Source organism: Coptis chinensis, chromosome 3, assembly GCF_015680905.1.
Source record: "Coptis chinensis isolate HL-2020 chromosome 3, ASM1568090v1, whole genome shotgun sequence".
Classification (NCBI taxonomy): domain Eukaryota; kingdom Viridiplantae; phylum Streptophyta; class Magnoliopsida; order Ranunculales; family Ranunculaceae; genus Coptis; species Coptis chinensis.
Genome location: NC_141458.1, coordinates 115,344,608 through 115,371,182, shown reverse-complemented (window position 1 = coordinate 115,371,182; position 26,575 = coordinate 115,344,608). Strand labels below are relative to the sequence as shown.

Genomic DNA, 26,575 nt, shown 5'->3' with positions numbered 1-26,575 from the left:
CCGGATCATCCCCGAAAACCTCAAAGTCGATATTGACAGCAGACCAAGTTGAAGATCCGAGAAAGGAGCCAAACAAAACATCGAAAAAGTCCCAATGTGAACCTACATATTCCCAAAGCCAAGTCTTTCCATATTCCCACCGGCGACCACGAAACTACTGTAGAAAGCGAGAGATAGGCTAGACAAATATCATCCCATATACCAAACAACCCCTTCCATCTGGTTCTCTCCTCAATGGCTTTTCATTAATTAAATCTAAAAACGAGAATCTCTTCTCTAGGGACATCGGCTCCCTCTCTCGATGTTTTTGTGTGATAGTGAAACCATTATTGTTTGTTTGCTTTTCTTTTTCCTTGCCATTTAATAGATTCCTAGGGAATACTTTTTCTTTTTTTTTTTCCTTTTTTTGTCCTGCTGATTGCGTCCCATCCTTAACGATGGACAAAATATTCATCTGTCAGAAAATAGTAAAATTTACAGCCACAACAATATCTCTGACAATATTTCTACTCAACTTAGAAATGAAAATCATACAACCACAAATTGTCTTCTAAATTGAAATTGTTATAACTTCACAAAATAATCATTGATATTCCCAATACTCAATGAAAAAAGAGATTGGTTTAAAGTGTTTAGGAGTTTTAAAGAAGTAAGAGATAAAGGCATTTTACAAACCTTGTAATAATAGGATAGTTTCTCATTGGGAATAGATTCCTATTGCCATAACATACTCAATGAAAGTGTGTGCTTAGATTGGTGTATGTGGTTTGCATGGGCTCTTAGCTACTTCGGCTCATAGATGACAATATGCATAGTACATAAAAGGAAACGAACCTTTAGGTATTGCAAAACAACTTTTAAAGAAGTAATGTAGATAGTTCCGAAAAGTTTCCATTTTACAAACCTTGTTAAGTGAGACCAATATATTAGACATGTCAGGATAGATTCAGTGAAATTGTAATGGTTACCTGTGACAAATTAGAGAAGGGGTACAAAATAGCATAGATAGTTAAGAGCATGTCTTTCAACCATGTCTTCTTTTTTCTCAAAGACCACAAATGATTTTTTTTCCGAATCAATGGCAAATGGTAAAAAAAGCTTTTTAGGCACTCGCATAATATCCACAAACATGTGTAAAGTAAAGCTTTACATTAGTAACAAAGTTTTACATTAAAAAGATTGAAATCGGATATGGACATACGGTTAATGCAATATGAGAAGAAGTCCCAAAAAAAAAGGTTTGGTGGGCGGAAACTACAATGCAAATTAATGGAGAAACAAAGATAGAAAGATTGGAAATTTGCTTAACAAACAAAAATGGTTTAGAAACTACAGTGCTTCTAATAGCAAAACAAAGACAAGTAAGATTAGAAACTGGCTAAAAAAACAGGTATGGTTCGATGGTCAGAAACTGCTGTGATTTTTGTTGGAGAAGAAAAGATTGAAATAGTTGAACATAAATGAACTGAATAAGTGCAATCTGTCATTGCACCTCCAATGTAGTTGGTCGATAGTTGGCTATAGGCTTAACAATTGATAGCTCAATGCAGTTGCATATGTAGTTGGACTATCATCAACAACAATACAGGACTGACGGCATTCTCAAAATCTTTTTAGTAGAGTTGAACTAAGGTCTCATGAAACAGGCCAAAGGACAAAGAGGTGCTCCTGCAGCTATCAAAGGTTGAAAACCAGCTAACCCTGGGAGCGTTTACCATGCCTAGCCTCGATGGGCTAGCACACGGCAAGCGCCACCAACAACGAGAAAAGCCGGCATTGCCTGTCCATCCGCGGCGGGCTACCACAAGATAACTTATTCGGTAAAATTGTACCTCTTTCTCACTGGATCCTCCGGGCAGCCCCATATATTAAACCAAAGGCGCCGTAGCACTACTCCCTGTCACTCCCGGATCATCCCCTGAAAACCTCAAAGTCGATATTGACAAAGCAGCCAAGTTGAAGATCCGAGAAAGGAGCCAAACAAAACATCGAAAAGTCCCAATGTGAACCTACATATTCCCAAAGCCAAGTCTTTCCATATTCCCACCGACGACACAGAAACTACAGAAAAGCGAGAGATAGGCTAGACAAATATCATCCCATATACCAAACAACCCCGCTTCCATCTGGTTCTCTCCTCAATGGCTTTTTCATTAATTCGTAACGAAAACGAGAATCTCTTCTCTAGGGACATCAGCTCCCTCTCATGCCATGTTTGTGTGATAGTGAAACCATTATTGTTTGTTTGCTTTTCTTTTTCCTTGCCATTTAATAGATTCCTAGGGAATACTTTTTCTTTTTTTTTCCTTTTTTTGTCCTGCTGATTGCGTCCCATCCTTAACGATGGACCAATCCTTAATCTGATCCACTTGCTCATTACAAAAAGTTTAAAGCATGGTTTACTTATCGGTTTGCTTTTGGCCTATGATTTTTTAAGTAATAGCTGATGAGTTATATTTGTTTCTCGGTTTGATACAAAGAAAATAGTTGTTGAATTGGAAGACTCGTCAATCTGGCGCGAATTTCTCGACGAGCAAGACCTTCTCATTGATAGGAGGGTTGACATTGGTAAATTGAAGGAAATGGGTAGGGATCACTCATGCAAGGTATGTGCTCCCCCCCCCCACACACACACACACGCTGCGCTGCGCACTTTCATTATTTATTTATTTGCTAGTTGATTAAAATGTGTGGCCCTGTTATTGATTGTTATGTTCATTTGAACAACCACCATCCTTATTTTATTGCGTTTGTTTAGGGGAGAATGTACACTTGCAAGGCCACCATAAGCTACGTCCCCGATAGCAAGTGGTTCTACACTTCGTGTGTTAGTTGTAAGAAAACTGTCACTGGAACAGTGTGCACAAATTGTAGTGTTGGCGTGGTCGATGGGTGTGCAAAAAAATATCTTTTTTTTTTCTTCGTAAAGTCATTTCCCTTTTCCCATCGTGTTGTCCACACTCTCATCCATGATCTATTCCTTTTGTCCCGTAAAAAAAAATGACGATGCAGGTATATGCTACGAATGACAGTTAATGATTCATCGGGGGACACCACATTTGTTGCTTTTGATAAAAACGCTGAACACTTGATTCAAAAGCCAGTTAAAGAATTGGTCCATATTTCAAAGGCATGCTACTACCAGATTGTGCATCAATTTTTTTTTAATCTAATGAAATTTTTGTTGTCTTATACCTTGTGTATTTCGCCGTATAGGAAAATGGCCCGCTACAGCTTAGGAAAGAACTGCAGCACCTTGAAGCTTGAAGCAGTATGTTTTCCAAGTTAAGTCAGTGACTATAGTGACAAGGACAAGTATGAATCATTCACCATCGAAAAGATTTTCCCCGAGAAGACATTGATAAAACAATAGGCAAAGAAGTATTAAATAAGGTACTAAATTTCGACTAATTTTGGCTTGATTAAAGGATTACATCTCTACAGCCTTGCCAAACTAATTTTTGCCCCAATGCAGTGTGACCCGGGTTCGATATTGGGAGTTCCAGGTGAAGCCACCTAAAAAAGCCTCTCCCCCAAGAAAACCGTGAGGACCCACCAAAGACAAAAAACCTGCGGAGAATTGATTGATGTACATAATGGAAAGTCATGGCCAAAGCTGCGATATTTGGTGGTCAAGGCCAAATCTGGCTTGGAAAGTCTTAACTTGGCGTAAGGGAATACCACTCAAATAAGTGGCCTCCACCAACCACAAGGGCTACTCCATTTGCAAGATGCGGCCAAAGACAACTACCAAAGGCATTCAAATTGATTACCTTACAAGAATGTTCTTAGCTTTAATAGTCGGTGTATCTTCTTTGGCGTTTGCTTTTTTTTTTTCTTCCCTGTTATGATATTTCCCTTGATTCAATCAAAAGAATTTGGTGTAAGTGATCAAGTGTGTTTTATTGCAATTATTCACAACAGCCATGTGTTTCTTTAAAGAAAATGATCTTATGAAATGCCAATCTTCTCAAGGGTGCAAATCGAAGTAATCTCAAGCTTCCAAAGTTTCAATTCTCGAGAACGACATGACAATCTGTTTTCCGCGGCCTTCCTTATGCTAGCACACATGCGGTTTAAGAGCACTACTGCGGGCTTAACTTTGAGAGTAAGGGAGCTCTTCATGATAACAGAAAACCAAGAACCCGGTTCTCGTTTCTTCCCTCATTCCCCGGCCTTAAATTTTCATTGTAGGCCACTAAAGCAATGACCAAGCATTCCAACTCGGATCTCCAAAACTTGTGAAGGCCATTGTTATCTTGACACTGAGCTCCACAAGAAATTTGTTATCTTTAAGCAAAATCTCTTCACGCTTCCATGAACTTGATATTATCATGGCCTACTCTTGGTAGAGGCTGAATGCTAGAACAGCAACATGTCATCCCCCCATGCTTAAAACTTCAACCACTAATCTTCATCACGTTTCCTTACCAAGTATTGGTAATCTTCATCATCGTTTCCTTACCAAGGAATCTCATGGTTTCTCCATTTTCTGTGATACATTATGTACAACTCCTAAATTCGGAGTCCTGCAGTATCACATTCACTCTCTCTATACAGTAAATTGTTTCTTCTGTTTAACTTCAATCTTAATATGCAATCTAGATCCTTCGAATACCCAGTCGGATCGACATGAGCAGGTTATCAACTATATAAGGCTCCCATTCCTTGATTCCACACTTCTCGGTGTAGAAATCAACTTCTCTTTCTCTCTCATCACGGGTACTCTCCATTTGGGCCGAACAAGTAAAGCCCGATATAAGATCGCCTGCAACCTTAGCGGCACCACTATAATGAAACAAACCCCATTTCGGATCATGAAACATCAACAACTGTCCAAAAGTCATTTGTCACCACACCATTATCTAAAACACTCAAATTAAATGTCCACGGAATATTTCCTCTTTTAACTTCGATATCGCCGCCTTCTCCAAACCAACTTCCCGTCAAAGTGCTAACTTGAAAACACGGCTCATACCAAAATGGCGCTCTTGCTTTCCTCTATAAAAAAACGGTATTGACAAGGAAAATGATCATCGCGCGGGGTTACGCCTGCCACAACCATGAACTCAATCTAAACCTCCCAACCAACCCACAAAGAGATCCTCGGCAGCCCTCATGACACAAGTCCTATCCTCAAAACTTTTCCATTAGAGGCACATAAGGTTTATGGGGAATCTTTGCATCCATTGGAGACAATTGTGTTTTTGCGCGGTACACATAGAAAAATGCCTCGAGCTGGACTCTCATCATACACCGATAATTCTGGACACGGTCGGCCGGACTGCATTTGTTCAAGCGGAGAGCATTCCTACGATTTAGGATCCAAGAGGCGGTTCAATACTTGCATTCCACAATTCTTGACCATGCAATTAAGCGTTGAGAAGCCCTTTCGATCTCAAATTTTGCAACATAGGAACGGGCCTTATGTATGCATTAATGATCACCAATAAACAAAATCTTATATCATCAGAATTACGACGATCCCATGCCTAAGAAAACAGAACTTGACTAAAATCTCCATGCTAGAAATAATGCATTACAACATTTGCAAATTTTTTTTATTATGTATTTCTAAAGTCCGATATAAAGTTAAATGCTCATAAGGACTGGAGTAGGGTTCTAGCTATATGCCAGTAAGAGGTGGAGTCAAGTAGTCGTTACCCCCCTGAATGCTTCTCTAAGCTGAGGCCAGTCGATCGAATTCAAAACTGCTTGCAAATCATCAGTTCCTATGATGGAGTAGGTCATAGGAACTCCAAGTCATATGAATATCATCAAGCTGGGAACTCATTTTAATTGTATTAATGCACATCATAAGCTAAGCCGTGACATATTACCTTTCCATTATAATCTCTAACTTATAATTCAAACAAGGCGTGACATGATGCTGTAACGGACATTATTATTATTACAATTAAGTGTTCTCTTGAAACTGAACTTCTTTGCGATTCGCCCATGCTTTCACCAGGTACGACCCCTTCAACTACTTAATCACTTTTTTGTTTTCCAATTTACCTCCATTTCAAAAGCTAACTTGAACCCTTCCTTTCATTGCATCAGGTGTTGGATGCTTATCATTACCTCCTTCTCTATTACGTTCCTGCGGAATCAAACCTTAATGCAAACTCAATGAAATCAAGGTTAGTACAGTCCTATCGTCAGAAGGGATTATAGTCTTTTTAAGCATTCGGTAATCCAATTTTGGTTCCAATTAATATTGTACTTTAAACTGTTAGTTTGAGATGTTGTCTCATAATTTAGCTTTTCATGAAGCTTATCATCACATTGTATCTGCGCACCCATTTATATTTCTTAAAAAAAAAGGGGAGTAAGGCAGTAGAATAGATGCTGCGATTGAGGCTTTGGAGTTCTGGGAGGCACTCACAATGATAAACCATATCACAGTTACACCATATCACAGTGTAGGAGCTAATTGAAAATTATATCGCATATCGACATCAAAAAGATTAAGGAAATCAAAGGGGTATCTATGGATAAATAATTAACTAGACTGATATATATATATGTCATTTATGGACTCCGTTAAAGAAACTCATAGGGATGAGGTAGGTCATAGGAACTCCAAAGAACTCCAAGTCATAGGAATATCATCCTGCTTGAACCGATTTTAATGATAACATATTTTGTCTTTCATTACATCGGTGTTGGATGCTAATTATTACGCCCTTCTCTATTACGTTCCAGTGAATCATACCTTAATCAAGTTGAGTGAAATCAAGGTTAGTTCATTGCTATCGTTATAATGGATTATAGTCTTTTTAAGCATTCGATAATCCATCTTTGGTTCCCATTATTACTATACTTTAAACCTGTCCGCCATCACGATGTTGTCTCATAATTTTGCTTTCCGTGGACCTTATCATCAAATTGTATATACGCCAAGATTATTATTCTGTGTCCTTATTTACCTAATACCCCAATCTTATCAAACTGTTTATAGAAACCATGGACACCCAAGCATCATCATACATACATAATGAAACTGTACAAGAGTACATTAAGAACCAATGAGCAGATGACTTGAGGTTAGATGTCCTTTAAAACAGATTTTTCATGTAATCGGCTTTCCTACTTATTCCCACGTTATTGGTTTTCTAATCTATAATCAAACTTTAAACTTGAATGAATCTGTCTAAGGCCCTACGGATACCTATTTCTGGCCCTGTTCCAGTACACCAACAGCATGCACTATCCCACACAATGGAATCCGATGTAACTATGGGAGACTTATCAACACAACACCGGTTATCTCATGAGGCTACTACTGATCCTTGAATCAAGTAGCCAGTCAACTATCAGTCTAGCAGCGCCCTCTATGTCCACACGGAACATGCATTCGCTCCTTCAGTTAGGACCTTCTCGGCGTTCAATAGCTCATTGTGCACGTCGTCAATGGGAGGAAGCTCTAAGAGTTTCAGCCACCCAAAGGGATCGCATATATCCTCCTTCCCTAACTCACGGCCTCACAGTGGAAACAGCAGTACATTCTATCGATGCAACAAATTTCACTACAACCACCGAGCGGGCGGATAAAGGAAAGCATATTGTAATTCTTTGAGACTCTTTCACCCCACCGTTACATCAACTCGGACCTGCTGGACCGTCATATGGTGGATGTTCTTACGGCAACTTCGGCATGAGCACTTCCCTCTATCAACCGCGTAACTTCACCCCGGTTTCATCTTGGGTCATTTTCCTTAACGAGCAACATGTAAGTAGCATGTCCAAACTTAAATATTTCCGTTATGAACAATTATAAATTACTATACTAATTGTTTTTCCCAACCGAAATTAGCTCCACAAACAATTTGCCTCCAAAGCGATCTTGGCGGATGTTCCCCTCAAAGCGCTATTAGGCCGAGGAAAATTCTGAAGAAGCATCGAATATTAAAGAAGAATACTATGACATTGATGAACTTGAAAATCCAAACCCAAACAATGCCTTCTATCCCGGTCGAAGTCATTACCTTGGGGAACTAGATGTTCAATGTCGGTCTTGCTTCGCTTTACATTGGAGCCTTGAGCAACTCTCAGTTCAACTAAAAAACCTTTATTCGGATCATCTTTCTCTCAAGGAAAAATAAAACTGCCCTCACTTAATCCACTTGCCCCTCGCTAGAATCACTCTTGAAGGTAACGATTGGCTTGCACGTGATTTTTCGGAAGAACATTTAGGATATAATGCATTCACCACCAGTCTTGGCGTTAAAACAAATGACCGAATCTTGAAAGGGCGTGGACCAAAGTCGTTCACTATACATGGAGAGCTCTGCCATAAGATTGGATCACTTTTACGATGAACATGTCGACCCAAAATACACCCGGTTATACATTTATGATCTTTGCGCGGCTTTGGATTATCGACAACAACGCAATAAGCATTTACTCAAGGAGGTGCTAAGTATTGTACAAGGTGTTTTGAGTACGAGGCAAATCGTGGTCAAAGTTTTTCAAAAAATGCACATGAGGTCTTAAGTTCAAGTGCATCGGTGGACAACAATATACCAACCTTCATACAATACACTCGAGGACGGATCGCCCGCCGATATAATCTCCGGCACTTCTGAAATCGCGGTGGTATTACCGGTGATGAGACAAAGTATGATATGTTCTGAGACATCGTTATTCACTACAAAGAAGGTGGACTAGAGAGGATAAGTGAATGTCATCCCCGCTTATACACCTCTTCATTCGTTACTTCTTTTCCTAGAGGAGGCCTTGGTTGGGCACCCGTTTTGCGACAATGGGATGTCAAGAACAATTGCCCAAGTGATGCGGACTAACGCCAAATACAGTATTATTCATACCGTTTATTTGACCGTCAAATGAATACTCTTCCATACTCGGGGAGGCTCCTCTACCAACAATGGATAGTTGATGCTTAGGCTGCAAATGAACGAGAATCGCCTGCGCTATTAAGCTGAATCAAAGACAACATTAGATGCGGAAGTGTACAACGGTTTGCCGGACATTGCGGCCAGACGGCACTGCCTCTTGATCAAGTTGGCCGTTACATTCTCCCATCATCTCACACGGGTAGCCCAAGACATATGTATGAGATCTACCAAGACTCAATGGCCATTCTGCGATACAACAAACACCCGGATGTATTCCTAACAGCAACAACAAATCCAAATTGGCGAGGAAATCATAAGAGCTCTCAAACCACACCAAAGCTGCGTCACATGCCGGACTGAGGTGGTTGCCCGAGTGTATTCGAAATGAAAAGGAAAGCAATAATGGAAGAGATAAAAAATAACGGCGTGTTTGGCGAACAAGATGCATCCGTCTACACTATCGAGGTTCCAAAAACGGGATCGCCACACATGCACCCCTCTCATCTTCCTCAAGCAACCGATAAGATCCGTAATGCCAATCAAGTCAATAAGATTGTTTTGGAGTTCCCCAAACCCTATCTCGGAACCTAATCTTTTTGGGGACGGTGAAGAGGTGTATGGTACCGCGGCCCATGTGGACCTAAAATCCAAAGGCCCCTGCATGGAGAATGGTCGTTGTACAAAACATTACCCCCTTTTTTAGATAAAACTACAATGGATCAAGTTGGATATCCGGTTCTGATCGGCAATTAATCTTGAAGCGAATATGAGGTCTTTGCGACCGCAAAGTTGATAACCCAGATGTCATCCCCTACAACCCCCACTTATCGAGTCGTTCAACCGCCATATAAATGTTGAAGTTTGTGCATCGGTTCGATGCAATTAAATACATTTACAAAGGGCATGATAGGGCAACTATGGTTATTGTTGAATGCGATGATGAGATCAAAGCGGTACATTGATGCGGTATGTCGGGCCACCCGAAAGTTGCATGGCGTCTTCTCGAGTTCCCTCTGCACAAAAGAGTTACCACACGTTGAAAGGCTAGGCAGTTCATTTGGAAGGGATGCATCGAGTTGTTTACAATGCAAAGGAGTCAAGGGCTCTGATTCTCAAAGAGCTATAAATCAAAGATCAACTCTAACGGCTTTCTTCAAATGTTGTCCGCGAAGATCCGGTGCCGTAGATATACTTACCGGGGAGTTCCCGATATTATATGCGGAAAAGAGATAAAAAGATTTGGAAACTAAGGGACCACGGTTATGCTATTGGGAGAATGTACTTTGCAAATCCAAATGCGGAGAACGGCTTCTACCTTCGCTTCTTTCTTTGTTAGAGGACCAACATCATTTGAAGATCTTCATACAGTTGGCGGCTTTGAGCATGACCGCGTTCAAAGCGGCATCGTTACCGCGTGGACTTCTCGAATCCGACGGCGAGTGGAGAGAATGTCTACAAAAAGAGGCGTCGGTGATGAAGACCGGATACCAACTCGCGCGGATTGTTGGTGTAATCCTTTTGGAATGTTCCCCAACCAGTCCTGCAACACTATGGAATGAATTTTCTCATATTTGTGATGATCGGCTCACATGATGCGTTCCAAGTTTAACAACCATAGTCCAACTCTGAGGAGGAAATAAGCCCATTATGGTTTGTTCCTAATTAACAAGTTGCTTTTCAAAGGTAAGACTTTATCTAATTTCCCGGACATGCCACAACCAAAAAAAGATTGGGACCCGGTGGGTGGGAACGGACTTATTTGGGGCGAGAGGAATTGCGATCTGAAGGTCTTGAACAAGAGGCAAATGCAAATTTGGAGCGCTGAATCTTTGAACAACTTCATGCCCACACCTAGATAACAGATTCAATTGCAAAACAATATGGGAAAGACTTTCTTCCTAAATGGTGCGCGGGGGGCCGGGAAAAGCGTTAAATCCTACAACACAATTTTTGCTACTTGCCGATCCAGACCATATTATCATCAATGTTTAGCGTCGTCGGGGATAGCATCGCTCTTCTTTGTCACGGTGGCGAGGACCGCACACTCTACTTTTTGCCTCCCATTTGGATATTATGGACAACACCTTACGGGTTTTCAAAAACTCCATACATCTTTGAACTGTTCAAGGAAGTTAAGCTTAATTATTTGGGATGAAGTCCCCATGCGGCCGAACAACTGCACTGTCGAAGCCGTTGAAAGAACACCGGGGATATCCGGAAAAAATTCAAAGCCTTTCGGAGGAATTACTATGGTTCTAGGCGGAGATTTCAGAACAAGCGTTGCCTATTGTACCAAAAGGCAGCGAGAACAATTCGGTCCGAAGCATCGGTGAGAAGATCCCAGCTATGGACACCGCGTTACAAGTCTTGCACTTGGTACATAACATGAGATTGGAGATGTCGAGCCTAATAATGCCAAACCAGCGATTACTTGATCAAGGTACTTTACAAATCAAAAACATCATAAAATTAAAGATTAAAAGGCATATTCTTGACTCAAACTCCTCTTAATTTTTTTAGATTAGCACGAATCCTTTAGATATTGTTGAGTTGCCAATAGGGATCTGGCTGTCTCGACATAGGGGATCTTATTTCGTCATTTTATCCCGATTTGAATGTGATTGGGACGGCAACACCGGTTTACTTGGTAGAAAGAACCATCCTAGCTTTCGAAATGACGATGTCGGTAACGTTAACCGGCGCCCTGAATTTGTTCCCGGGCAAGAGATTTCTTACTTAGCGGCGCATAAAGTTGTCGATGATATTACAAGCCCTCAAAACAACGGATCCACATACCCAAGCGAAGTTTTTAAATTCCCTAGATCCCTTTAAGCTTGCCACCGTTTAATCTCCACTGAAAATAGGCTGCCCTATAATGTTGCTTAGGAATATTGCCCCAAGAGATGGGCTTTGCAATGGAACCCGTCGATTGTATTACGCTGCGAAAGTAGAGTCTTTGGGAAGCAATGATCATAACTGGAGCCAAGGTTGGAAATCTTGTATTTATTCCAAGGATATCCCTAACGCCATCAACCAACTTTGAAATGCCGTTTCAAATGTCGAGGCGGCAATTTCCGATTAGGCCGGCCTTTGCAATGACAATCAACAAGTCTCGAGGGCAATCGGTCAAGTATGTCGGCATCAACTTAGAGACCCGAGCATTCAGTCATGGCCAGCTCTATGTCGCACTTTCTAGGTGCGCGTCTTCAAAAAAGAATTAATGTCCTACTACCACCCGATTCATCCAATTGCACCACCAACATTGTATACCCGAAGTGCTTCTATAGCATCGTTAAAGGTAAAGCCGGCTTATGTCTATGCATTTCTTACATTGCCTATTATTAGGTATACATAACTATACCCTCCTCTTGATTGTCTTTGTACATCTTGGCTTTTTGGTCGTGGGTTTATAAGAGCACTTAGGCATTATCGGCACCTTAATAATGGCACTACTACTTTCTTAAAACAAATGTCTATAATCGATGATATGTATTGTGGCACATGAATCACTCATGGGCGGAGGTGAGTTAGATCAACTTTTGAACATGATCTTAGTATTATGGGTATTAAAATTTGGATGCATTTATTGGCGATCCTTCGTTTTTCGTCTTATTCACTAAGCACTACTCGAAGCCCGACCAGAATCGAGCTGAAAATTTACTTATTGATTCTCTGAGGTTCAAATCACTCAAATGTCCAATTTCAAAAGAAACAGTTTTACCTATTGAAAAGGCTGGCGGTATGGGACTGCCGGATCTCATGTGAGATAACCATCACAGATATTTCTCTGAACCATATATAGTCAAAGTAATAGTTTGACATGATATATTATGAATAGCTTATACTTACATGATTTTCCACACATTACATCCATCGAAGTTACATCCTCCTCGTACTATGCTTTGCCGGTGTATGCTTGATCTTTTTTTGCTTTGCAACAATGCTTTCGGATGCAAATTTTAGTCAACCCTCTTATGGATCTCACCCTTGCGGATCTTGGGGCTGTTAGTAGAGTTTGTAGATTGGTCAAATGCTAAATGTTATCTCTAAATTGTTAGGTGATGCTAAGACAAAGTACTACCTGTATGCAAAGGTTCAAGAATGATCTGATCTCTTTATTCAAACTCTCACGTATCATTCCATATATTTTCCATACATAAGCAGTTAGGTGTTGCTTGAACAATAGGGCTGGGTATTTTGCTTCAATTCTCGATTTATCGGATTTCCCTACCATGCCACTATAGCCACTTGAAATCCCCATGCTTGGCATTAGTGATTAACAGAGACCCTGAGTTCAGATTACTGTTAGGTCTCCTTCTTTGGTCTTTCTATACTATCAAAATGGAACTTTGCTTTTTTATTCTAGGTAAAATAAGCTTACTTGTGCCATTCTAGGGTGTTAGTTCTATTCGGGAGGGAATGTTAACTGCAAATAAAATATGGTACGATTGGAGAATTGTTTTATTTTGCCTTTTACTTATGAGTGTTAGTTCACGATTTCTAAAAATCTAAAGAACACGACTTCCTCATGTTGAATGATTTCTTTAACCCCCACTTTTTTTTTTTCATTTGTACCTTTCTTTTTTCCATTTCTTTGTAACCGGATCCTAATTCTCAAGTGGTGCGGGCCGTTTTGGTTGGCTCAATATAGGTAGCGGTGAAGCAACCAATTCTACTCCTATGCTACCATCCCAGTTCAACCTCAGTTTGCTAAATACAGCGCGCACGACCAGCAGCAAAACATGACATTCAATTAGCTTTCATCCTATTAATGTGATTGACTTTGAAAGGAAGTCTATGCAGTTCATTTGTTTTTCTTTTGTCTATGCTATGCTATGATCGTGGTTTAGGGCAATACTATTTCCAATCGAATTTTTTACGCTTTCAAGAAGTTATCTGATTTGGTCATCCCGGTCATATAATAAAACATTAGTTAACAAAATCCAAATAGCATGTCTTCACATATTACTTTATGATATATTAGGTAAATGATCCACTAACAAATATATTAGGATCTACTTACGTGTACAAGTAGTCCATTCTATATTTGAGCATAATAACTTACTATATACATTTTATTTCTTTACCCCATGGATGGTAGAATTACCAACTACAAATATGGACATACAAAATTCACTCCCTTGAAGAAATAATCTAAAGAAAAATCTTACGACCCAACAAATACTTCAAATCTAGGTAACTTACTATATACTATACTTTTCTTTACATTGATAATCTTGGTAATTGATACCAAATGGGGTTGAAGAAATAATTTTATTATTAATATATAGAAACTATACATATCACATAGGCTTGGTATTTATAGCATTAAAAAGCACATTACTAAGCACCTCCTTTATAAAGACTTAGTGATTCTTCGTACAATGTTATTCACAATCAACTCCTTCCACTCAAAGGTTTGTTATTTATTTACAATGAATATACTTAGTTAAATTATCAGTCTTACCTCTCATTGACATATAATGCTTGGTTTTTAGAATGGATAATCTTTGCAAAGTACCCTGAATCCAAATGACAAATTTCTTGCTACACGCCAAGCAACACCTCCCAAGGGCTCACAGGGGTGGCCATGCAGCCTTAACAATGTACGACTACAATAACAAAGCACATCTAAAGCTCACTGTCAAGATTAGAAATAACAATGGAAATAAAGTATCGACAGAACTAGCATGTTTGTGTGGTTTTCCTAACAGTTCACAATGCATGGAGAGTATTGATTAACTAACCTTTGAAATTTAACAGCTTACAAAGAGCTTAATAAAGGTTTAAACGGAATATTATTATTCACCGTTACATGGGTTAATGTATGTTGATTGCCATTTTTATGTATTGACCATCATCCAATCAAACAAAAATTAAAAAAAAAAATTAAAAAAAAAAAAAAAAAAAAAAAAATCCTAATGGGCTTCGATGTGGGCTTAACGCGTTGCCCTTTATCCTCTCCCTTAAACACCATTTCGAACCGTTATTTAATTAAAATCAAAATCAACATAATAGATCGCTAAATTAACTCCATTTTTCAGGCCCAGCCTCTTTTCCACATTTTCTGCCCAATAAATTCATAAAGATAAAATTAGTCGGTTCTGAAGTAATGGATCAAAACGCGTTCCGCTTTGTTCTCTCACCTATACTAGTATAAAAACCAGCGAGTCTGCAACCTTTCTCCTCAACACTTTGAACAAAGCTACTTGGTGTAGACATCCTCCAGATAACTTAGTGTTTGGCACCATTTTTGTTACAACCTCCTAAACTTCAAGACGCCCTCAAGTTTTTTTAAGAGGTGAGCCATGGTTGTTTCACTATTCTCTCTCTTTACTAAACTTTTTGACTTTTTCCTTTATTTCCCTTCCCTTATTATTGTTCTTATGCTTGTGTAATAGAAAAACTCAATTGGTTTATTGTATAAATTTTGGGAATTCATGTACTGGTTTCCAATTTAAAGAAATAAAAAACAACCTAACAACCGGAGCTTTTTGGCTACAGTCGTGTGTTTTCAAATTATTACTCTCTCCCTCTCTCTCAGTGGTGTGTTTTTAGATTGTATTCAACACTAAAAAAGAGATTCACAAAGCAGTCACCACGAATCCAAAAGCTTTAAATTATGCTAACATTTCTATACTAAATTATTGTCTTCATTTGTACGCTAAAATTCCTTCCACATCCATTCTGATTGTTTTTTTTTGGCCTATTCAATTCTCCTGCTATTTCGTTTCTAAATCCCACAAAGGTTTAAACCAAATATTTGATTTTGTACATCCCTATCATCTGCATACTGCTTTTGTGTCATTGACAAGAAATTGATTATGATTGCGTTACTTGACCCTATCTATACTAACCTGCCTTTCTACAGTCTTGTTTTTGGTTTTTCTATGTTCTTTCTTTTTAGTTCTTTATTTCTTTTCTCTTTTTTTTTTTACATCATACTATCTTCAATGCATTTAAGTTAATCACCCGGGCATCATTTTATCATCCCACGCATTGGTTTATGCTTTCAACTTATAATGAATGCTTTGCAATATAAAATCCATATTAGAACCCTACAATAGCCAAAGCCCTTCTGAGCTTGCTGCAATTGTATTGGGTTGTCTATCGCGCAAAAGTGGTGCAAAACAATTTAGGGCTTAACCTTTTTCTATGTCTTCTTCAATTATAAACTAACAACTTTAATTCATTCTCCTTGTGGTTATGAACATGCATATTGTTTATCTTGCTTGGTTGCCCATTGGTAGTATTTTTTCAATTCCATAGCACAACTAACAATTTTGCCTAATATGTAGGTCATGGAATCGGGTATGTCGGTTTACACCATTTCTTTCAAAACCATACTCCACCACATGCTCAAGCATTTCAACATGCGCCAAAAAGTTCCCTCTGGGATGCACCACCGCGAAATTTATATGAGGCATGGGTAGAAGTTGAAATCTCCGAATAAAAAGCGTAAGATATTCTTAGGAATACGTTCACATGACAAAAAACATCGAACGGGATCTTTGCTTTTGAAAGCAATTGCTTTTTACAAGAAGCCCATAGCTGCGAAATCGAAGACTTCAACTATAAGGACAAAAAAAACTATGTAATGCTACCGGCGTGAATAGAATTAAGCTTTTGACAAACTACTTGAAGAACATCAAGCTATCTGCGGGCAAGTTATCGGAACCGATTGAAGAAAATAAAAAGTTCTCGAAGAAGCGCCTCATAATGGAAAAGAATGAGCATGCTGAAAGTGAAGAGGAATATGATAGTCAATATGACCCATTTGAAGATGAGGATGTCAACCACCGTTCTTGACATTTTTAACCCCTTTGGAGAACAAATAGTTCAATTTATCCATTTGTTATGCTTTCAATTTCAACTTTTTAATAAATATGAAGACAATCATCAAGATACGAGAAAGCTAAGGTAACGATATTATGAATTACGATTTACTCTGACATTATATTATTGTTTGGGTTCGATTTTTTAGCTTGCTTAGTAGAGGGACAGTTCAAACATTTTCATAACCCCTGTGCCCACTACTTGATCATCTATTTTAAGTGATTTTTTATTACTCTGTTTATGTAATGCAACAGCTAAAAAAAAGATAAAACTCTACGCTTACATAACAGCCACCTTGATTGTTTACTGTTCTTCTTTTTTGTCCTTTTTGAGTTCTGATAGATTTTGTTGTGTTACTTTTGTACCAGCTCAATGTGTGTTTGTGTTTTTGTTACCAACATTGGATGAAGAAATCATATTTTTTGCTTCCAGTTGAACTATCCGAAATACATTACACTGTTAGAAAATAAAATGAGAAATTTCGTGATATAATCCCTGTTTGTGTTTGTACTGTAAGTGACAAAACTTGCAGAATGTACACGATGAAAAAAATGATAATTGGACTCAAGGTTAATACTATGGACCTACTTTGTGGACTCTCTAATTTTCAATAAGTGCTTCCACCTCCACTATATCAACAAGCTCAATAGCAGTCTTTTCCAATGCTTAACATATAATGACCTCTTCATTCATATAAAGTTTGGTCTACTCGGTGCCATGAACTAATATTTGCTGTGTTTTTTACAGGCCAAAGTCGGATGGTTGTCATTAGGAAGGTCACAAAACTTCACGACTTGATGCACTTTGTTTAGCAAAACATCTTGGCTAAGATTATGTGGACATCGAGCTCATGGTATCTATCTATTTAATTGCCACTTAAAACACATATTGTCAATGGAATTGATTTAGATGGTCTTTGCACATTAGCATGCTTCTACAAACTATTTATATCATGAAAAGTAGCATATGTGATTATATTGCCGCTTCCTTCTCTCTTTTTCTGTTTGTGGGTGACCTTTCTTTCCCTGAATTAGCTGCGCCCTTAGTCCCTTTTAAAGTATTTTGTTTAGTACAACTCAGTAACACTGTTTCTTGCTTTTCGAATTGTCTTTGTTTAGTATAACTTTCGATTACCACAATTTTTGGTCTAACGTCGTTAATATTATAATTTGGTTTTGGCTACCTCCACCAATCCCACTCCCACGGCAAATAAGGGTGTATTAGGGCTGTTATTTTGCCGTAAGATTAAGCCTTGGCTCACATCTCAGTTTTAAAGCTCAAAAATGGGGAAGAAATAAAAGCGGAGAAAGGTTTATCTGTCTATGTTGTGGTACCAATGTGGCCATAAGGGATACCACGAGAGTGGATATGTTCAGCAATCTTAGACTTCATAACAAAAGAGCAATGGATATGATGTACAACAACACTATTCAGTCTATTAAGGCTAAGGGAATACAACCAAACCCAAAGGAATAATCATTGTCATTATCTCCGTTTTAGTCTCCTCAAATTTGGGCTAAGCAACCGCATTATCCACAAAACTGTTGGAGCAATTGTAAAAGCAAAGGTACATTTATGGTTTCTCTTGGTTATTATTATTACTTTTATTAATTTTTGGCAAAATCATGTCCTTGATGCTTCTTTTTCCAATGAATACTCATAGTCGATTATTTTAGTGGGAGTTGGGGATGGACCTTGGGATATGATGAAGGCATTTAACGACAATATTCCTCGCCGAAGCTTTTCATAATTTCAAGGTAATTGCTAGCTGGCTACAATAACACCCCTTACTGCTTTTTGATTGTACCTTTGCCGTCACATATTTTATGATCACAACCTTATATTTCTCTCTTTCAGTTTGTGATTTTACTGAAATTATGTCAAAGAATATGCCTATATACAGAAAAGACACGGAGTTTGCTCTTTGCAGGCTTTGATGGAATTTCTCCTGAAGATAAAGCGACCGTGAACTTTTAATATATTGGGGTAACAAGAGACGCTTTTCCTTTAAAGGTTTTGCTTTTAACCGCCTGATTTTTTTAAGCATATTCCACATAAACATAACAACGATGCACTTACTCTAGAGGCATTTTTAAAGCAGTTCTAGGAATGGGAAATTAGTAGAAAGGGTGCCTCTTTCACCACCGCTTTACAATCTTTACTTCATTTAGCACAAAAGAAACCGGCTCAGTCCAGTCCGCTTTCCAAAGATAGTGTGCCACCATATAATCCCAAGCAACCTCTAGAGGGGCGGCTCCTCCACCTGAAAGTTCAACATTCGATAACAAGGTCAAACTTTCATGTTGCCATCTTATCTCTTCTAACTTCTACAATGATTTAAGGACTGTCATTGTAGGTTAACTTATTAATTTCGTTTTTGATACATTTTAGATGCAACATATTTTCCCCACACTTTGTGCACCAAACTATTGTTTATATATATATATATATATATATATATATATATATATATATATATATATATATATATATATATATATATATATAAAGAGCTTCCTACTTCTTAGCTATCATTAAGGGACTTTTCAATGATTAAGTCTTAAGAAAAACAATGTAGGTCTTTTTATTTAGCCTTTTGTTATTCTTGTGTGCGTTTTATTTATAAAAATCAAAAGCATTTTTACAAGTAAGTTAGGAAGAACTAATAGGCTATTTTGCCCTTTGATAAATCAATTAGGGGAACCAGGAGCAATCAAATCTTGGAAGAAGTTATTAAGGTCTCAGAATCTTTCTTATGGATGTCCACCGGTATGCCCCATTTGTCTTACCAAAGACAAAGGATATGGCTTCTGGTGCTTGGCGGATATCATGTAAAATCTCAAACCCCTAGGTGCTATTTTTTTTTTCTTTTTTTCCTTATATTGGTTCTTAGCCATTTATGCTCCTTTGCTTTTTATGGTTGATTGACCGCCTGGAAGGTTTATATTGACATATAATCAGCCACTTTCGATTTATGACCTCTGAGTTATCACGAAATATAGTGTTGACAATTAGTCCCACATTTTTATTAAAATATTTACAGGATCTATATATCTGCCAATTTGTGATTTTCAGCCTTGATGATCTCAATGCTCTCAGCAATTCTTTGGGACTCAGCCCACTCCTTCAATGTAAATTTTCCCCAACTTATGCATTTTATTGGCTTCGTTCGAACATCGAAAGGTATATCATTGATGCAAGTGTTCCTCTGGTAAATTCATCTCTTCTTGATATAGTTGCTTTTATTCAATCTTTGAAGTTTTGCGTACATAAATATGTCTCTTCTAGAAGCTTGATCAAGCTCCAATAACATTCTTAAAGAACGAGGCCTGATAGCAGTACATATAAGTTTATCTATTATTTAAATTATATGAATGCTATTACTTGGTAGTGTTTCCTCACTCCTAAACATTCCCAACACAGTTGTTCATTCACCATGCTCGGATTAAAGAATTCACGTGGGAGAACTCCATCTTCTCCACAGTATGTATTCTTCAACGGCGCTTTTGGATTTCATTTAGGGTTCTAAGAATATACCTAAAGTTGCTAATCACTCAAATATACTCGCTTTTACTTTCTCCAACATATTGCTCACGATATAGCCCACACAATGTTTTGTTTCATTCTAATACATATATACTTTTATTTTCACATTTGACTTCGATGTATGAAATAAAACAAAAAATCATTATTATCCACTTGGTGTCAATAATTCTTTCTTTTTCCCTGAAATTGTGGTACATGGTGAGTATAATTGACTTCCATGTTCTTATTTATTATTAGTTATTAGGGTGTAATGGTGTATCAACAACCAAGAGCATGTACTAGACAAGCCAAATGTAGACAATTATGATTATCAAGAATCTAAGTCTCAATCTTGATTTGAAGAACAAGGGGATACTAAGTGGACATTCACATGGATGTAATCGTAGAGAAGAGATCGCCTGGTGCATGCTGATTTATCCAAAAATAGGAATATGATCCGAGAATCACTTGAAAATATTCATTTGTTTTGGTAAGGAATATGGTCATTGCTCACATGGACTTTGTTACGTAAAGCCTAGGCACTTCCTTTGGGTAAACTCAATGTTATTTTTGTCCACATTTCTAACCTGCTCATCGCCTTTAAGCTTCTCTCGCTGATCTTCTATCCTTCTTGAGAAAGATCGTATTCAGTAACATGGTATTTCATCTTGAGTCAACCAATGAAGAGTGGATAATAGGAAATGGATTACAGAGAAGTGTCTGCTGCTTGCCAGAAGTCGAACAATGGTATCCATGATCCATGACCTTTGTAACATAAGTATCATACTAAAGATTGTCAAACTTGTGTTTTGTGGATGTGTGTGACTTTTTTTTTTTTTTTTTGGGCTTTGGGAATTTAATTGAGCCCTTTTAATAATAGAGATAATTATAGGCCGGACGACACGGAGACCCATTTAGGTATAGTAAAGGATAAATTTTGAACAATGCAGCAAGCTGAAGTTAAAGGACTACAAATGAGGCAGAGAAGGTTTGCAATAAAGGTAACCGAAGACCAACTTATACCTACAACTCAATCACATCAAAGCAAGGGGCTGAGGATTAATGTTCCGTTAATAATATTGTAGGTACTAGAACTTTATGAAGTTAATGTCAAGGCACTCTATAGACGAAGCCCAAGCTTACATCCAACCGGCTGATTTTGACCTCGCTGAGATTGATATTAAGAAGGCATTGGAAATTGAACCCAACAACGTATGCATTATGCCTTTTTTCAACGTAACGTACCACCTAATTCATTGATGTCCAATGTCTATTGACTGAATGTATGTTTAATCTTTATTGAAACAAAAATGAAAAGCTTGAGTATAAAAGTCTCCAAGGAAAAAATTAAGGAGTACTTAACTTTGAGAGTAAGGGCTCTTCATGATAATGAAAACCAAGAACCGGGTTCGTTCTTCCTCATTCCCGGCCTTAGGAGATTTTCATTGTAGGCCACTAAAAAAAATGACCAAAGCATTTCAACTGGGATCTCAAAACCTTGTAGAAGGCCATTGTTATCTTGACCAACTTGAGCTCCACAAGAAATTTGTTATCTTTAAGCAAAATCTCTTCACGCTTCCATGAACTTGATATTATCATGGCCTACTCTTTGGTAGAGGCTGAATGCTAGAACAGCAACATGTCATCCCCCAATATTTAAAACTTCACCACTAATCTTCATGTTCCTTACCAAGTATTGTTAATCTTCATCTGTTCCTTACCAAAGGAATCTCATGGTTTCTCCATTTTACGTGATACATTATGTACAACTCCTAAATTGAAGATCTGCGATTATCACATTCACTCTCTATCACAGTAAATTGTTTCTTACGTTTAACTTCAATCTTAATATGCAATCCTAGATCCTTGGGAATACCAGTCGGATCAGGACATGACGGTTATCAACTATATAAGGCTCCCATTCCTTGATTCCACACTTCTCCGGTGTAGAAATCAACTTCTCTTTCTCTATCTCATGCAGGTACTCTCCATTTTGGCGAACAAATGGAGCCCGATATAAAGACGCCTGCAACCTTAGCGGCGCCACTATAATGAAACAAACCCCATTTCGGATCATCAGAAACATCAACAACTGTCCAAAAGTCATTTGTCACCCACCATTATCTAAAACCTCAAATTAAATGTCACGGAATATTTCCTCTTTTAACTTCGATATCTAAACGCCTCCCAGATACTTCGGAGTCAAAGTGCTAGCTTGAAAACACAGCTCATACCAAAATGGCGGCTCTTGCTTTCCCTCTATAAAAACCTGGTATTGACAAGGAAAATGATCATCGCGGGGTTACGCCCCCCCACAACCACGTAACTCAATCTAAACCTCCCAACCAACCCACAAAGAGATCCTCGGCTGACCTCATGACACAAGTCCTATCCTCAAAACTTTTCCATTAGAGGCACATAAGGTTTATGGGGAATCTTTGCATCGGTTAAGGAACAATTGTGTTTTTGCGGTACACATAGAAAATGCCTCGAGCTGGACTCTCATCATACACCGATAATTCTGAACACAGTGAAGCCCGGTTGCATTTGTTCAAACCTGGAGGCATTCCTACGGTTAGGATCAAAGAGGCGGTTCAATGCTTGCATTCCACAATTCTTGACCATGCAATTAAAGCGTTGAGAAGCCCTTACGATCTCAAATTTTGCAACATAGGAACAGGCCTTATGTATGCATTAATGATCACCAATAAACAAAATCTTATATCGCCAAATTACGGCGATCCATGCCTAAAAAAAGCGAGAACTTGACTAAAATCTCCATGCTAGAAATAATGCATTACAACATTTGCAAATTTTTTTTTTATTATGTATTTCTAAAGTCCGATATAAAGTTAAATGCTCATAAGGACTGGAGTAGGGTTCTAGCTACAACTCATCCATGACTTTAAGGGGAATATGCCCGTGGGAGGTGGAGTCAAGTAGTCGTTACCCCCCACGAATGCTTCTCTAAAAATTTGAGGCCGGTCGATCGAATTCAAAGCGCTTGCAAATCATCGAGTTCCTATGATGGAGTAGGTCATAGGAACTCCAAGTCATATGAATATCATCAAGCTGGAACTCATTTTAATTGTATTAATGCCACCGCGGCATAAGCTAAGCCGTGACATATTACCTTTCCATTATAATCTCTAACTTATAATTCAAACAAAGTGACATGATCTTTAGGGACATTATTATTATTACAATTAAGTGTTCTCTTGGCCCTGAACTTCTTTGCGATTAAGCCCATGCTTTCACCAATGCGACCCCTTCAACTACTTAATCACTTTTTTGTTTTCCAATTTACCTCCATTTCAAAAGCTAGCTTGAACCCTTCCTTTCATTTGCATCAGGTGTTGGATGCTTATCATTACCTCCTTCTCTATTCGTTCCTGCGGAATCAAACCTTAATGCAAACTCAATGAAATCAAGGTTAAATACATCCTATCGTCGGAAAGGGATTATAGTCTTTTTAAGCATTGGTAATCCAATTACGGTTCCAATTAATATTGTACTTTAAACTGTTAGTTTGAGATGTTGTCTCATAATTTAGCTTTTCATGAAGCTTATCATCACATTGTATCTAGCACCCATTTATATTTCTTAAAAAAAAGGGAGTAAAGGCGATAGAATAGATCTTTGCGATTGAGGCTTTGGAGTTACCGGAGGCACTCACAATGATAAACCATATCCACGGTTACACCATATCACGGTGTAGGAGCTAATTGAAAATTATATAGCATATCGACATCAAAAGATTAAAAATCAAAGGGGTATCTATGGATAAATAATTAACTAGGCGATATATATATATGTCATTTATGGACTCCGTTAAAAAGAAACTCATAGGGATGAGGTAGGTCATAGGAACTCCAAAGAACTCAAGTCATTAGGAATATCATCACTTTGGGGCCGATTTTTAATGATAACATATTTTGTCTTTCATTACATCGGTGTTGGATGCTAATTATTCGTCCTTCTCTAATACGTTCAGTGGAATCATACCTTAATCAAGTTGGTGAAATCAAGGTTAGTTCATTGCTATCGTTATAATGGATTATAGTCTTTTTAAGCATTATATAATCAATCTTTGGTTCCCATTATTACTATACTTTAAAGCTGTCGGTTTACGATGTTGTCTCATAATTTTGCTTTCCGTGGACCTTATCATCAAATTGTATATCGCCAAGATTATTATTCTATGTCCTTATTTACCTAATACCCCAATCTTATCAAACTGTTTATAGAAACCATGGACACCCAAGCATCATCATACATACATAATGAAACTGTACAAAGTACATTAAGAACCCGATGAGCAGCCCAACTTGAGGTTAGATGTCCTTTAAAAACAGATTTTTTCATGTCTTGGCTTTCCTACTTATTCCCCGTTATTGGTTTTCTAATCTATAATCAAACTTTAAACTTGAATGAATCTGTCTAAGGCCCTACGGATACCTATTTACGGCCTGTTCGATTACACCAACGGCATGCACTATCCCACAATGGAATCCGATGTAACTATGGGAGACTTATCAACACAACACGGTTATCTCATGAGGCTACGATCCGCGATGAATCAAGTAGCCAGTCAACTATCGATCTAGCGAAAGCCCTCTATGTCCACCACGGAACATGCATTAAATCGCTTAGGTTAGGACCTTCTACCGTTCAATAGCTCATTGTGCATGTCGTCAATGGGAGGAAGCTCTAAGAGTTTCAGCCACCCAAAGGGATCGCATATATCCTCCTTCCCTAACTCCGGCCTCACGGTGGAAACAACAGTACATTCTATCGATGCAACAAATTTCACTACAACCAGCGAGAAGCGGCGGATAAAGGAAAGCATATTGTAATTCTTTGAGACTCTTTCACCCCAGCCGTTACATCAACTCGGACCCTGCTGGACCGTCATATGGTGGATGTTCTTACGGCGCAACTTCGGCATGAGCACTTCCCTCTATCAACCGCGTAACTTCACCCCGGTTTTCATCTTGGGTCATTTTCCTTAACGAGCAACATGTAAGTAGCATGTCCAAACTTAAATATTTCCGTTATGAACAATTATAAATTACTATACTAATTGTTTTTCCCCACGAAATTAGCTCCACAAACAATTTGCCTCCAAAGCGATCTTGAGCGGATGTTCCCACTCAAAGGCTATTAGGCCGAGGAAAATTCTGAAGAAGCATCGAATATTCTGACGAAGAATACTATGACATTGATGAACTTGAAAATCCAACCAAACAATGCCTTCTATCCCCCTCGAAAAATTTACCTTGGGAACTAGATGTTCAATGTCGATCTTGCTTGGCTTTACATTGGAGCCTTGAGAGCAACTCTCAGTTCAACTAAAAAAAACCTTTATTCGGATCATCGTCTCCAAGGAAAAATAAAACTGCCCTCACTTAATCCACTGCCCCTCCGCTAGAATCACTCTTGAAAGGTAGCGATTGGCTTGCCGTGATTTTGAAGAACATTGAGGGATATAATGCATTCACCAGTCTTGGCGTTAAAGCAAATGACCGAATCTTGAAAGGACGTGGACCAAAGTCGTTCACTATACATGGAGAGCTCTGCCATAAGATTGGATCACTTTTACCTGATGAACATGTCGACCCAAAATACACCCAGTTATACATTTATGATGCTGGCGCGGCTTTGGATTATCGATAACAACGCAATAAGCATTTACTCAAGGAGGTGCTAAGTATTGTACAAGGTGTTTTGGTACAGGCAAATGCGTGGTCAAAGTTTTTCAAAAATGCACATGAGGTCTTAAGTTCAAGTGCATCGGCGGACAACAATATACCAGCCTTCATACAATACACTCCAGGAACGGATCGCCGCCGATATAATCTCCCGGCAACTTCTGAAATCGATGTGGTATTACCTGGTGATGAGACAAAGTATGATATGTTACGAGACATCGTTATTCACTACAAAGAAGGTGGACTAGAGAGGATAAGTGAATGTCATCCTGCTTATACACCTCTTCATTACGTACTTCTTTTCCCTAGAGGAGACCTTGGTTGGGCACGGTTGCGACAATGGGATGTCAAGAACAATTGCCCAAGTGATGCCGGACTAACGCATAAGTCGATTTATTCATACCGTTTATTTGACCGTCCAACTGAATACTCTTCCATACTCGGGGAGGCTCCCTCACCAACAATGGATAGTTGATGCTTAGGCTGCAAACTGAACAGAATCGCTGCGCTATATTTCGCTGAATCGGAGACAACATTAGATGCGGAAGTGTACAACGGTTTGACGGACATTGCAGCAGGTGGCCTGCCTCTTGATCAAGTTGGCCAGCGTTACATTCTCCCATCATCTCACGCGGGTAGCCC

The 26,575-nt window shown here is 38.6% G+C and overlaps 1 long non-coding RNA gene and 1 pseudogene across 1 annotated transcript; one reads left to right on the top strand and one right to left on the bottom strand.

Moving 5' to 3' along the window:
* Positions 1 to 2,531: 2,531 nt before the first annotated feature.
* LOC147513288 (uncharacterized) lies at positions 2,532 to 3,130 on the top strand. Its single transcript, XR_015217364.1, has 3 exons — positions 2,532 to 2,606; positions 2,759 to 2,892; positions 3,013 to 3,130. It is a non-coding gene; the product is annotated as an uncharacterized LOC147513288 (long non-coding RNA).
* A 1,422-nt stretch (positions 3,131 to 4,552) lies between these two features.
* Positions 4,553 to 26,503, bottom strand: LOC147513287 (uncharacterized; annotated as a pseudogene).
* Positions 26,504 to 26,575: the final 72 nt, after the last annotated feature.